Source organism: Panthera onca, chromosome B4 (assembly GCF_046562875.1).
Source record: "Panthera onca isolate mPanOnc1 chromosome B4, mPanOnc1 haplotype 2, whole genome shotgun sequence".
Lineage (NCBI taxonomy): Eukaryota > Metazoa > Chordata > Mammalia > Carnivora > Felidae > Panthera > Panthera onca.
In genome coordinates this window covers 127,106,871-127,119,203 of record NC_138345.1, presented here as the reverse complement: position 1 = coordinate 127,119,203, position 12,333 = coordinate 127,106,871, and the positions used below count along the sequence as shown (strand labels likewise).

Genomic DNA, 12,333 nt, shown 5'->3' with positions numbered 1-12,333 from the left:
AGACATGAGTCGGAGACCCAGCTATTAGCTCATAATGGCGATGAAAATGTTTGCAGCCCCTACTCACCAGTGGGCTGGGGGACCCAGTGACCCTTCTGGCTGCTAGAGTCTGCTGACCATGATTCACAAGCCAGTGTGGGAGGCAGCAGAGGAGTCAGCTGATGGTGACACTTCAGGATCTGGCCTTCTTTTTCTGATCATTAGCAACTATGTTGGGAATAAGACAGGGCCCCGTTTAGCTAATCAGAACTTCCAGGGCTAGATATGGAGAGAAGCTAGAAAGGAGATGGGAAGGTACCAGCCTGTGCTAGGTGATTTACACAAATTATTTTGCTTCCCACTGTGACATTATGGGTTTGAACTACTAATTGTAGTAATCATAATAACAGCTAGCATTAATTGAGGATTTACTTTGTGCCAGTCCCTTCCTTAAAGGACTTTATATTCATTATCTCAAGCTAACTTATATAACAATTATATGGCATAGATACCATCGTTATCCTCATTTTTCTGGTTAAAAAATTGGGTCAGGTTTTGGGTCAGGGCACAGAGAGAGGGCACTTGCCCATCTCACAGCTTTTAAGTGGCAGAGTTGGGACTTGAACCTACTTCATCTGATGCCAGAGCCTGCAGAACGCAGATGCCTTGATGTCCTATCCTTCAGCACATACAAAACAGGTAACCAGAACCAGAGTCCTCTGTGAGTGCTTCCACAGGAAGATACAGGAATGTGGCCTTCCCCTGCTTCTGCCTCCCAAATCTTGTACAGGTGCACATAATCAGGGAGACCTAAACCACACTTAGACTCTAGCTCAAAAAGATGTCTATGGATATAGTTTTAGCTTTTCCTGATTCTTTCAGAACAAGCAAACATATTAGAATGAACGTGGAATGGATACGAAAGACCCTATCTACCCTGAGAGTCAACTTTGAGTGCAACTTTGAGTCAAAGACCACGGAGGAGATGCATGGAGTATTAGGTGGGACTCTTGGATAAGAAAACACAGAAACCAATGTAAGGAAGCATGCTTAGTCAGAGATTTAGCCTAAGACGCATAGGGAGTATCTCATGGAATCCAGAGACAACAATAAGTTCAGAAATGGTCTAGAATCAGGAGACATTCTCGCCTCTGGTCTCATCCCTGCTCTGTGCATTTGCTTTATCCTTCTTCTACCTTGAAAGATGGGCTTCCTCTGCTTCTCAGATCCATGCAGCATGAAGCATGCCTGCCCTTGCAAGGCCAGCCTCATACCGTAATTGTCTGTTTGTCTGTCAGTCTCTCTCTCTCTCTCTCTCTCCCTTCCTCCCTCTACCAATTCCAAGTGCCTAGAGTATTGATTTGGTTGAGCTTGGGTCAGTGCCTGCCCCTGGTCATATGTATGAAAGCTGGAATAGCTGGGAATATATTATGTATAACAGCAGCTGCCCTTCCCCTCTCCCCACCTATTCCCTGCTTCTGGAGATAAAGGTGGGCAGTTAAGATGGTGGGGAGGGAGAAGTTTTTGGTCTTGGTTTGGCTACAAACACTCCCCAAAATATATCTTACATATATGTATCCACTATACACCATTCACTGGCCTAATCAAGGCTCAGGGATTTTTTAGATTACTCCTATGTGAAAAGATGCCCCCAAGTTGTTGACATTGAGACACCAGACAAGGGATTATATCTATTCACCTAGCTCAGGCCTTTTAAGGCAGCAGATTCAGCCACTCTGTATATACCCACAGACCATGGCAGCAATAACCCTAGAGAATCTACGTTTATTTTTGGACCTTTTCTCATTCAAATGACATCTCTGGAGTCTTGGCGCTTTACTCAACTCAATCCTGGCTTCTGGCCCTTTAGACTAATTGTCAGTTTTTGGTCTCCACACTGTACATTTCTGTTCTCTCAACCAGGCTTTGACTAGGCTTGGCCATGTGCTCCTATAGTGTCCCTCCATGTCCAGAGTGTCTCCAGGAAAGCCATAGCCCACTACCTTAAAACTAACCTCCAGCTCTTGTTGTCCAGCAGCCTGGCTGGACCAGTCTGAGATGCCCAGGTTGAAGACCTTAAGAACATCCCATGGGCTTTGGCCATTTGTATTTAGCCAAACTCTTGGGCTTTGGTTCAGCATTCTGTGAGTTTGAAATCTACACCAAACCCTGTGCCAGATGAAGGAACACAGAGATGAAGAATATAAGGCTGTTGCCTTCAAGAAGATCACAGATATGGCAAAGGTGGAGCTCCAGCAGGCACTGACCATGTTCAGCATTAAATAGCAACCAAAAGGAACTGCTCCCCTGTGCCCAGACAGCCAAAGGAGAACTCATGAAGGCCCAGAATATCAGAGATAATTCTGATTCTGGCATAAGAAGCTGGAAGATAAGAAGTCTTTGTTAGTTCCTCCTTCATGGGTACAATGAGGTATTCATGCTATTCCCCTCGGGACTTGGGAAGTCTTTTAGGCCCAAGAAAGGTCTGTGCGTCATCATAATTGTGTAATATGGCTGCCCTCTTTCCGCCCCACCCCTTGACATATCCTGGTCAGGCAAGTTAAAGTTCTGTTGATGCGCTAACTGTTGTGGCCACCATCAATCACACTTCCTTCAGTGGTCTTTGATATGGCCTTCCAAAGAGCTGGAAATCTGGGGACCACTTCCTTCCATCGATCTCACCCCCTATTTTCTGCCACCATGTAAAGGGATTGATTCCATTTAAAGGCATTGTGACGTGAGGACAAGGCACAGCCTCAGAAGTTTAACTGCCCTGAGTCTGAATCACTTACCAGCCATGAAGGCTTGGACAATTTTCTTAACCTCAGAACCTCAGGATTTTGTTTTGTCTTGTTTTTGTCCAATGTGGAAAATAAGACTTATGGAACAGCTTCATAGAGTTGATATCCAGATTAAATGGAACAGCATAGGTAAAATCCCCAGCACTTTACTGACACCTAGCCGATGCCCAATAAATATAGTTGCCATTTATCGGTTCTAGGCAGGTTTGGTGAAATAAATGGACATATCGAGCCCCACGTTGGGCTCTGTGCTGACAACATGGAGCCTGCTTGATATTCTGTCTCCCTCCCTTGGTATTCTGCCCCTCCCCCACTTGCCCTCTATATCTCTATCAAAATAAATAAAAATAAAACTTAAAAAAAAAGAGAGAGAAAGAAAGAAAGAAAGAAAGAGAAAGAAAGAAAGAAAGAGACGTGGTCCCCACCTTTGAGAAACTTAGGGTCTTTTCTCCATATTTATGACTCTCTTCTGTTTTGTCCCCCTCCCTGTGTTTTATATTATTTTTGTTTCCCTTCCTTTATGTTCATCTGTTTTGTCTCTTAAAGTCCTCATATGAGTGAAGTCATATGATTTTTGTCTTTCTCTGACTAATTTCACTTAGCATAATACCCTCCAGTTCCATCCATGTAGTTGCAAATGGCAAGGTTTCATTCTTTTTGATTGGGCTAAATGGGTAAGGGGCGCTAAGGAATCTACTCCTGAAATCATTGTTGCACTATATGCTAACTAATCTGGATGTAAGTTTTAAAAAATAAAAAATTAAATTAAAAAAAAGAAACTTAGGGTCGTTATCATAAAGATAGGTGGTTCCTTATCATAAATATGAGTGATTAGGCCCACCTGTGTGAAACATCCCCATCTGTAAATTGGGCAATAAGATCTACCTCATATGATGTATAGACACTGTTAACCCCCACTTTACCAATAAGATGATGAAGCACAGAAAGACTTAGTGACTCATCTGTGGTCATGGAGCTGGGAAGCAGTAGAGCTAGGATTTGAACCTGCTCTCTGGCTCCAGAGCCCATGTTCCTGCCGCTCCATTCTGCTACCTGCATCATCTTACTGAGCTAAGTGAATGGGAGGAGTCACCAGGAAGCCGAAGGTGGTGGAAAGAGAGTTGGATTTGCAGTCAGGAAGGTTGGAATCTGACTTCACAGTGATGGTAGCTGTGGGCAGATCACTCCATTTCCTTATTAGCAAATGACACGAATAACAACTTATGCCTGAGAGTTCCTACATAGATCTCATTAGACCCATTGGTTCAACACATGGTTGTCAGAAGCCTGCAGTGTGTCAGACACTGTCCTAGGTGCTGGGGATGAAGCTTGAGCAAGAGACAGGAGCTGGTCTCAGATCAGGTCCCTGCCCTGCTGTCTAATGAGAGAATAAGATCATGTGCTTGGAAGTGCGTCCTAAACACAAGTTTGTCGTTAGTGTTAAGCAAGTGGAAAGTGCTTGCAGCTCTTCTGATTAAAACAAAACAACAATAACCCTAACAGGTACAATGTATGAAGCATTTTCTCTGCACCAGGCACAATGTTAAGCTCTTTGTGTGGTTCTTCTACAGCAGTCCCCTCAAAATATCGCATGAAGCGATCATAATTGGTTCCCATTTTACACAGGAAAAAACTGAGGCCTGGAGAGGTTATTAATTAACAGCCAGTTAAGCACTGGAGCTGGTTTTCAAACATAGGTGGTCTGCCTTCAGAGCCTCTAGTCCTAAATATCACATCATGTGGCTTCCACTTCATGTTACTGCTGCTTCTGGTTATTTGTATCTCAGGAATATATTTAGAAACATCTGGAAGTCTTGTAAAGGGCTTTATCGTTAAATATGGGGAATTTAGCCCACAAGCCTCCATCGTCTAGTCAAGCCTGGCCTTGATCCTGCACCTACTTTAAACATAAAGACAGATGCTCAGCTGAAGGGCTGGGGAGCAGAGCGCCATGGCATTCACTGGCGAGATCTCCCAGCCTTGGCAGTTACCTCACCACTGGCCTTTACATCACTGCTGGCCAAGCCAAGTGCCTGGGTTGTGTCCTGAATCTAAAAGCCTGACCATAGGCTTTTATGAAGCTGTATCTTGCTGAGAACTTCCTGGGCATTACCTCACTTGTCCTCTATCAACTTCCCCAGAAACTGTGGCTGGCAGCCTCATCCTAGATTTATAGATTGTGGAGCAGTAGGCTCCAGAAACAGGAAGTGACCTTTTCAAGTTGTCCTCGTACAGGTGGGTACAGGGATGTGACTCTTAATCCCCCAAATGTCATCCACAGCATTAATGGCCAGAGACCTCAGATCACACCACTAGGGGCAGCAGAGGTCAGACAGGAAGTCTATGGAAGCCTTTTAATCCAAGACCCTCACCCTGCATGGTGTTGCATTCATTCTTTTACTGCACAGATATTTATTGATCACCTACTATGTGCCTCAGTAGGCACTAGGGATAGCAAGGTGGATAAGGCCGATGCAATTCCTGCTCTTACAGAACTCAAAAGGCCGGCAAGGAATAGACCTGGTTAACGAGTAATTACAACTGTGATGGATATTATGAAGAGAACAGCACAGAGGGCTCTGGGACCACACATTAGGTGACATACCTTGTGCAGGACATCAGAAGAGACCATCGTCGAAAGTGGTGTTTGTGGTGACACATAGGATGAGGGTGATTGTTTCAGGTGAAGAGGAGAGAGAACTCCAGGTACTTGAATATGCATCTTGAGAGAGATTCATGGAAGAAACTGAAACATAATAAAAGTGGCAAGAAATGTGACTGGTGTGGAGGTACAGGCAAGATGAGGAAGGCTTTGAGGTCTGTATTAATTTCTGTGCTGCCTAACAAATTACCACACATTTATCAGCTTAACACCTTATTACATCACAGTTTATGTGGGTCAGGAGGTACCAGAACCTCCTGATTCTCAGAACCAGGTTCTGCAGAACTTATCAGCAAACCCTAAACAAATACACTATTCAGGTGTGGGTTAACATGTTAACCAGACTCACAGCATTATTGTATAAAACTGAAATGAGAACCATATAGTTAACACTAGATCAGAACACCCTTGAAGACATCATCAGTTCATCTTCTTCCATCAAAATATGTAGGAAATTTAATTGCAGTCATAATGCCAATCTATTGGGGCACCTGGGTGGCTCAGTCGCTTTAGCATCCAGCTTCGGCTCAGGTCACCATCTTACGGTTCATGAGTTCAAGCCCTGTGTCAGGCTCTATGCTGACAGCTCAGACCCTGGAGCCTGCTTCGGATTTTGTGTTTCCCTCTCTCTCTCTCTGACCCTCCCCTAATCATGCTCGCTCTCTCGCTCTCTCTCTCTCTGTCTCAAAAATAAACATTAAAAAATTAAAAATAAAAATAAAAGAACTCCAATCTATTAATTCATAATGAGAAAATCCACTGAAATGATAAAAATCCTGGAATCTTCATGTCTAGCCCATCCTCTGAAAGCAGAAACACATGGGAAGCCATAGCATACTCAGGTGGCTGTTTAGCCAAGTGTCTTAGAAGTATATGAGTGAAGGGAATTCGTTCGATAGAACCAGACTAAGACATCCTGTTGCAGCCACTTTGCAGTAGATTCAATTGGGCCAATGGGATGGAACATTTTGGAGGTATACCCTCAGTAAATGCCAGCCACTAGGACAATGACTATTCTTTGTCTTAATATCACTGTCTAAGGACATTAAGTTCCCTTATGGTGCTAATGTGCTGTGATTCCAAAGGCAACTATTACTTATCCTGGATATAGTCCAGAGCCTGAGCACACATTGCCCTCCTGAACAATATAAGCCTTTACCATCATCATCATCATCATCATCATCATCAGTATGGAGAATGATCATTATCTAGGGACTGATGCCTACATTTAGGACACACTACTAAGTGCTACTGGTGTTTTCCTATTGAATCCTCACAATAACCCTACCGGGTAGTTGTTCTCACTCTCAACGTGCAGATGAATAAAGAAGAAACTGAGGTTCAAATAGGTATTGTTGTTTGCACAAAGTCACCAAGCAAATGGAAGAGAAGGAATTCCAACTGCATTTAGCACACTGCCGTTCTGCCACACAGATAAAGTGGATCATGCTTTGCATGCCTGCTGAACAAATAAATGCATGCTGTAAATTCAGCCTCTTCCCTCCCATTCAAGAAAGTAGATTGTATTGAAAGTCTGTGAGAATGATGTCACTATAGGGGTAACCTTGAACCTACTTTAATTTATTGAAAGAGGAAGTGTTTGTACAAACATTGGTAATCTTACTAATATGATGACTGCTGGCTTAAAAGTTCCCAAACACCTGGTAGTCCCAATAGGTGTAGTCCCCAATTATTCTAGAGGGTCCCTCAAAGATACCTCACATCTACCAATAAAACAGCATATTAACTGTTATCATATGTGGGTATCAGTTACCTTTTTCTCTCTGTCTCTGCCTTCTACTTGATTATGTCCATCATCCACATGGCGACCTGGAGTCAATTTCCTACTGAACCAGGACCATGCTTTTGTACCAAGGTCATGTATCAGCACTTTCATTTATCCATTCATTCATTCATTCATTCATCCATTCAACTAATATTTACTGATGCTCTACTTTGTGCCAGGCACTGTTCTCAGACCTGGGGAAAGAATGGTGAATAAGACTAATAGGTCCCTGCTCTTGTGTAGCTGATGTTCTAGTTTGGGGTATGAAGAATAAACAATTAACAAATGGGTAGCTGAATAAATAAGAAAATTTTAGATAAATATAAGAAATATAATGAAAATAAGACTGCCAGGGTAGAGAAGCACTAGATAGGATGGCATAGAAGACACTGTTGAAGCCCCACCCCACATCTTCTTGGCCCACCTTGACTTCACTAGCAACTGCAATGGTCAACTACCAGGCACACAAACATTGTCCCACATGCCTCTCTCCATCTCTCCTTCTGAGGGTGTTTTCTGGTGCCGTAGGAGTGTGCCCCAGCCACACATAGAGATTGACTGTCCCCAGGCCAACCTTTAACCAAGGAGGGCAATAGCCAGTGGATAAATACTCCAACTTATCCATCTCTTTGCAGGACAATTCTGAGGCATGTTCTCCATGATATCTCAGAGGTCTCCAGTGGGACCGATCCTCGGTTTCCTGAAGAAGTAACCAACTCAGTAACACACCCTGCCAACATTCCCATCTCTGTCGTGACTCCCTCACTTAAGATCACCTTGCAAATAAGCCACCAAGTCTGTCTTCGTGTCTGGTTGTAGGGAACCCAACCTGAGCCATACATTCAAGGACAGCCTCACTGAGAAAGTGATGTTTGAGCTGAGACCCAAATTATGTGAAATAACCAAGATGTCAAGATCTGGAGGAGAGAGTTTTCCAGGGAAAGGGAGGAGCAGGAACCAAAGCCCTAAGACATGAAGGAGCTGGAAAACTCGGGGAACAGAGAAGGCTAGTGTAGCCTGAGCACAGGGATAGATAAGAGCTGGTAGGAGATGAAGTCAGAGAGGTAGGTAAGGGCAGGCCATGACACGGAGCTTGGATTTCACTCCAAGTTTAATCGAAGCATTGGAGAGTAGTAAACAGGGAAGGAACCCCACCTGATTTGCATTTTTGGAAGATTCCTCCTGGTGTGTTGTTGAGAAGAGGTTGTAGGATAGTAGGAGAGGAAGCCACAGCTGCTTAAGAGGCTGTTTCTGCTGTGACTAGAGTCTCAGAATCACTCTTAAATGGTTCCATTGGGGTTTGCCTCTAACACCCCCTCTCCTTTGAGGATGCAATCCAGACAGAGACCAGACAACCCCTTGGATCTTTAGATCTTTTGTTTTCCTAACCATGCCCTTCCCCCACCCAGTACCCTCCACCTTGCAAGACATAAGCTCCCATCTATGAGAATGCAGACTGACATAGGTGTATATGGTGGAGGAGGGAAATGTGAGCTGTATCAACAACAGCCAAACCACAATGTCTCATGTATTGTTAACCTGGGTGTCACCTACCTTTCTTCCAAGTCCTGTGTCACACACTCTGCTATCATGGCTGCCATACATGGCCCCATGATGGCAAATGACACACGACACTAAGGTCAACATGGATACAGACTTCAGAGCCCCTCTGGATATCTCAAAAGAATCCACATGGGCTTATTAGTGAGAAATATAGACTTCATTGAATATCTCATGGGAAAGGTGGAAAAGAAAGCTCACATTGCACACCTGTGTATTCCTGTTTCCCCCCAAGACCCTGTCCTAGGATAAGAGAGAGGTGAAAAGGAGACAGGTGCCAGGGAGGAGCCAGATCATGCAGGGCCTTTTATGTCATGCTCAGCAGCACTTGTGTTTTGGGGAGTTATGCTAAAAATAAGACCCAAACCACATATAACAAAGGACAAGGCTGAGGTGGCCAAGGTCACGTTAAAGCAGAATCAGGGCAAACGTTGACTACATGTATGAGTTTCTTGTGGCTGCTATAACAAATTACCAGCAACTTAGTGGCTCAAGCCAACACAAGTTATTGTCTTGCAGTTTGGGTGGTCAGAATTCTAAAATAGGTCTACAGGGCTGGTTTCTTCTGAAGACTTTAAGGGAAAATCCCTTTCCTTATCTTTTCCAGCTCCTGGAGGCTACCTAGATTTCTTGGCTTATGGCCCCTTCCTCACATTACCCCAACCTCTGCTTCTGTCTTCTATCAGTCTCTGCTTCTGACTCTGATCCTCCCTGTATCTGAGGACCCATATCATTACATTGGGCCCATAATCCACAATAACCTCTCCATCTCAAAAATCCTTAACCTAATCACACCTGTGAAATCCATTTAGTGGTGGAAGAATGTATTCACAGGCTCTGGGGATTAGTATGTGGACATCTTTGTGTGGGGAGGAAGGGGCATTGTTCCGACTACCACCACACTAAGTGTGTTTTTAGGTGTAGAACTGGAACCTAAATTTTGTGCTGTGCTTCATAAGAAATAGATTCTGGTTTTGGCCTTAGACGGCATCCCAGCACTAGCCAGACAGTCAAGGTAGCAGGCAAAAAGAATAGGTCTGTGCAACATGTCCCCTCTCCTGGGAAATGAAGACATCATATTCAAAAGCAACAACAACAACAAAAAAACATATAGTAGTGGAAAGAAGCCCCTGGACCTGGGATCTGATCTATACACGTAACACATGTTTGGCAAATATTGGCCCACTCTCTTCTCAGGGTCTGCCTGCTCTGTGGGGTCAGGACCTCCACCTGGGTCATGGCATCCTGCTTTCTACTATCAACACATTTTTAGTAATATATCAAAATTTACTCTCCTGTTTCTCCCACTTGACTGAGCATTTTGGGGGGAAAGTGGCTACTGCTAGGTATTTAATACATTAAAAATAAAAACTTTATTAAGCTCTTACCATTTGTCAGGCACCATACCAAGAGTTTCACCTGGATTATCACATTGACTCCTTCCAGCAATCCTATTAGATAAGTAGTCTTGTTATACCCAATTTTATTTACAACAGCAAAAAACACCGAGGCACACAGAGGTTAAGTAACTTGCTTAAGATCACCAAGGTAAGAAAAGGCAGAGCTGAGGTTGAACACTGGTCTTCTGACCCACAGTTTGTGCTCTGGAACCAAGGACACTATTAACAGAAGGGGTGAATGAGTGTTGCACAAGAGCAGAGAATTAGGTACTAGAAGATGTAAGCTCTTTTCCTGCTTCATCACTCTTTGCTGGGTGACTTAGGAAAGTTGCCTCCCCTCTCTGGGCCTCTGTTTCAACAGATAACAACACGAGGGGTGTGCAAAGAAAAGGGCAATTTTGCTCAAACACTAGCCTTCCATGTTTCTAATGCTGGTAGCCCATCTGACCATCTCACCTTGATTTGACCTGAAAATATCATGCCCACAAGACATGGCGTTTGCTGTCACATGGCCACATACGATCAGCAGCACCAGGGCCAAGCTCCTGAGGCCCCTTCACGTGGCGTGGCCAACATCTTCCCTATCCCCGGGGCCTCGGGCAAGGATGCAGGCAGCAGCCGGCAGCCGCAAGCATGTGCTGTTGCTGTGGTTTCTACTTAGAACAGTTTCCTATTTCAACCTGCCAGTTCCTTAAAAGCATTAGGCTGAGGTTTTGCCGAATGACTCCACTCTATTTTCATAAAGGGGTGGAGGGGCTCCTCCTGGGAGCCAAGCCCAGAGCAGAAATTCCACATGAATTAAGGGTATAGAAAGCTTGGAAGTCTGACTCCTTAAGAAAAAAAAAAATAGCCTAGTGGGTGGTGACTTTCAGAGAGTAAAAAGGTTTTTCCACCAGCCAGGTTCATGGCCCCAGTTTGCTTAGGTGGCTACCCTCTTCCCTTCTCTGGTCCTCAGTTTCCCTGTTACATGAGGGGCTTGGGTTCTCCCTCTAGGTTCTAAGCACCCCCAGGTCTCTCGGTTAGACTGTTCAGTATAGATTAAGGTAATTTTAACAATAGTAGTCAGCACTTCTATGGAATTTTCTGTGCTGTTCTAAGCACTTTATAAGTATCATTTCTCTTAGCACTCATAATAACCCTCCAAAGTGGGCACTTTTACTATCCTTATTTTTTATATGGGAAATAGAAATAAGGTTGACAAGTCAGGATTTGAACCCTAGCAGTTTAGCTCCAAAGCCCATCCTGCTAGTTCTCTGAAAATAAGGCCTTTCTGGAGGCAGACAGCTTAATATTGGGAAGAATGCAGTCACATCAGTCTCAGAGGGCCCAGGTTTGAGTCCTGGACCCATCATGTGGGTGGCCTTGGAGGTGTTGCTAAATTCTTTGAAGCCTCAGTTTCCTCATCTGTAAAATGGGGCCATTGGCCCCACACTGCTAATCTCCCAGAGTCTGTGAGGAATTTGAGATGATGATTATTCATCAAGAAGCTCAAGAACAAGATAAGCAGTCTCCTAGCAGAGGTTATTACCATTGTTATTATTCCCATAGAAGTCTCTACCCACCTGTGCCTCCACCCCCACCCTCACGTAGGGCTGCCTCTACTTGGGAGGGCTGGAGGGGGATCTCCAGGAGGAAGGCCCGGTTGACATCCTGACCGTTCCAAAGCCCCCTCCCCAGCCTGGAGGTGGGAGGGGAACAGTGTCTTCTCAGCAGCTTTGAGTCAGAGTCTACAGCCCTGTGAGGGCTGGGCATCTTCCCCAACCCTCTGAGTTTATGTACAGGCATCTGTGTGTGTGGGTGCCTGTATGACCAGCCTTGGCCACTGACTCCAGACATCTGTCCATCTGCCTTCTGTCTAACAGGCATCTCCAATTTAATCCACCCAAACAGAACTCTTGATTTCCCTCTTGAAATTGCTCCTCCCAGTCTCCGTCTTAGGAAGTGCTCCAACTGTCTACGCAGACTGCTCAAGCCAATTAACACCTTCCAGCCCTTTCTTCTTTCATAGCCCATATCCAGTCCACAAGCGAATTCTGTTGACTCTTTGACTGTGTCCCCCAGTGTGCCCTGACTCTGCCCTATCCTGTCCATCGTGATACCACCACCGTGGGCCAGGGAAGGCATGGTGGCCTCTCTCCATCTCGT

At 44.6% G+C, this 12,333-nt stretch overlaps 1 protein-coding gene and 1 long non-coding RNA gene across 4 annotated transcripts in view; both read left to right on the top strand.

Annotated features, from left to right (window-relative positions):
- SYN3 (synapsin III) overlaps nucleotides 1-12,333 on the top strand; it is a 465,237-nt gene that overhangs the window by 278,802 nt on the left and 174,102 nt on the right. The gene's annotated exons all lie outside the window — the stretch shown is intronic.
- Nucleotides 40-8,003, top strand: LOC132693824 (uncharacterized). 2 transcript variants are annotated; one of them, XR_009616976.3, is made up of 3 exons: nucleotides 40-678; nucleotides 862-980; nucleotides 2,018-3,139. It is a non-coding gene; the product is annotated as an uncharacterized LOC132693824 (long non-coding RNA). The 2 variants fall into 2 exon arrangements; XR_009616975.3 differs by lacking the exon at nucleotides 2,018-3,139 and adding an exon at nucleotides 7,864-8,003 and having other exon boundaries at nucleotides 41-678.